Source organism: Nannospalax galili, unplaced genomic scaffold, assembly GCF_000622305.1.
Source record: "Nannospalax galili isolate Female #2095 unplaced genomic scaffold, S.galili_v1.0 scaffold206, whole genome shotgun sequence".
Classification (NCBI taxonomy): Eukaryota; Metazoa; Chordata; class Mammalia; order Rodentia; family Spalacidae; genus Nannospalax; species Nannospalax galili.
The window spans coordinates 2,090,915-2,093,682 of NW_008358101.1; positions in this window are offsets into that span (position 1 = coordinate 2,090,915).

A 2,768-nucleotide genomic window follows, 5' to 3' on the forward strand; every position below is an offset into this window, starting at 1 on the left:
ATACATTAAAATAATTCTATTAAAATAGTCAATAATTTTTTAAAGAACTTATGATGTTTAGACAGCATTTTATAATAAAATTAAAATTTCAAATCAGATGGATCTGGATGAACTTCTACAAAAGACTTTTTTCAAGGACACAATTTCCACTAAAATAGGGTTGGTGAACTTGATTTGCAGGGTTTTTTCTATCCCACTCCTGTTTTTATATAAAAAAAATTATTTCAACACAGGCACACATTCAATATCCCCAATCACTATTTTCAAACTACAGTGACAGAAGAGTAGTGATTTCAATGGAGAATATGTTCCCTTAAGCAGAAAATATTTAAGGTGTGTCCCTTCACAGAGAATGTTTGTGAAACTTGCTCTGAAAGGTTACAAGATACAACGTAGTGATTAGATAAGAGGAAATAATAACTGGGTAAATACTCTGGAGTGTTAGATGGGAAAAGTGATTCTTTCCATGACTAATTCAACAGAATTAGGTAGCATACCCTGGCAAACAACAAGACAGTGCATGATTAACCACATTCTAGCTCATGGTGGATGTTTGACTCCAAAATATTTTGTTACATCCCTTTTAAGTTCTCACTTCAATAATTAACAATTTCCGAGTCCATAAAAACTTCTTTGGTTTTTATAACCTTCCAGCCAGGAATGAAAATATTGTAAAAAGATTCAGTGCCTTTGCCCTTGACTATCACATTACTGAATTAGTAATCACTAAGGCATTATTTTCCACAGGAATCTCATGCTAAGAGAAGAAAATAGCTGATGACTGGCCCCAGCTACAGGACAAACTTGTGTCCTGGAAAGGGATTTCACACAATTCTGACAACTTCTCAGATCACCTTGCTGGAGAGACTGAAGCCACAATAATGGTGCATCAGCCCTGGACAGAACGATGCCACATCTAAGATTGTTTAGTTATACTTATCTCTTGCCTTCTATTTAAATTGGCATCACAAATTAGAATCCCAAAGATGGACTTGGGAGTGACTAGATCTCTTTATTGTTCCTTTTCCTAATGTGCCCACATTGAATGAATCTCCTCTCTCTTCTTCTACTATTGCTTGTCTATTTCTTTGGTCCATGGAAGGGCAGCTGAGCCTAGCCTATGAGGATTGAGGGCCAAGTCTCTGATGATAACAAATCTAGTAACACCATTCTTATAGAAGAAATTAATGATCCCGCATGTTTGTGACTTTCCTTTAATACACATATATTTATTGGTCTGAGTTTATTGTCTGTGAAGTATTTCTTTATACCCTATTGATACAGAAATTAGGGATGACATTCTGCTGTGGTCCATGGGAAAACTACCCAGAAACATTGCCTTGTTATGGAGGTCTCAAGGTTTCTTTGGTCTCAGTTCCAGCATCAGTCTTAGTTCTTGTGTTCCTAAAAGAATATAATTCAGGTAGAACTTTGTAGTAGAGCAAGCAGCCAAGTTTTCTTAAAGTCAGCAAGCAAACCAGAATATTCTATTTAGGAAAACAATGGGCTGAGCCCTGCAGCAACAGCCTCAGTCCCAGAATTTATGAGGCTTATATTTTTTTTTTCCTTTCTGTTACCCATTGCCTTGGGCCTCCCTTGGGGTTCATCCTTCCAGGAAAGGGTGTGCTTTTCTTGGAAGTCAATATTGCCCAGAATTCAGTCTGTTTAAGTAGATTCATATGGTACAAGAATATGTGCAGGTGTTTAAATATGCCTAAAGTTAAATATTTCAGTAGAGATTGCTTATTAAGGGAGATGGGACTCTGAATTTCCTCCCTCTGGAGGGTGCTTTTTTTTTGACCTAGCTGGAAGCAACAATTACTATGTGCTGTTTTTAAAATTTTGGGTTGGGGGGGTCACTGAACCATCTTATGTAGAGTCAACCATCACCATTATGTATGTCAAGAATCATTGTCTTCACATTTTTGGGTCAAGGTCTTGAGCAGGCACACCATTATTCTTTATGTCCAATTTTGAAGTACCTGTTAGGTAGTCCCTCCCAGAGATAACTTCTTGCCTAGAAATATATGATATCACTTCATAGTAATTTATATTTTCAAACTTGATCATTTCAGTTACAGGGACATGTTATCAATAAACATTCTCTGTTAAGATGCTAATAGACTTTTTTATGTATGTGTGAGTATGTGGTTATGTGCATCTGAGTACAGATTCCAGAAGAGGGTGTTAGATGGCCGGAAACTAGAATTATAGGCAGTTCTGAGCTGTATCACATGGATGTTGTAAATCAAACTCAGGTCATTTGCAAAAGTGGTATTTGTTCTTAACTGCTGAGCCACCTCTCCAGTCTTTAAGATGATTTTAAAAAATAAAACTGTGCCAAACTTGGTGGTACTCACCTTTAATCAGCTCTGGAGAAAGAGGCAAGTGGATCTCTGTGAGATCGAGGCCAGCCTGGTCCACATAATGACTTCCAGCCAGGTTGGGACTAGGATGACTCTGTCAAAGTTAAATAATAATTATTACTATTAATAATAACTATTAAGAATAATAATAATAAAACTGCTAATGAAATTAAACTCTGTTGAATTCTTATGAACATCTTATAAAATTTACCTCTTGAATTATTTAGTATAGTTCAAGACAGAGCAATTTTATGCATCTTTTTAGATCTTATATGTAAGTTCAATAAAGTAAAAATTTTGTCTGTCAACTGGCAAGCAATTTATGCAGTGAGGTTTTCAGAATGCAAGTTCAAAGAGAAAATGTGGCAAAAGAATTCTGTTTTATAAAATTTTGGCCCATTA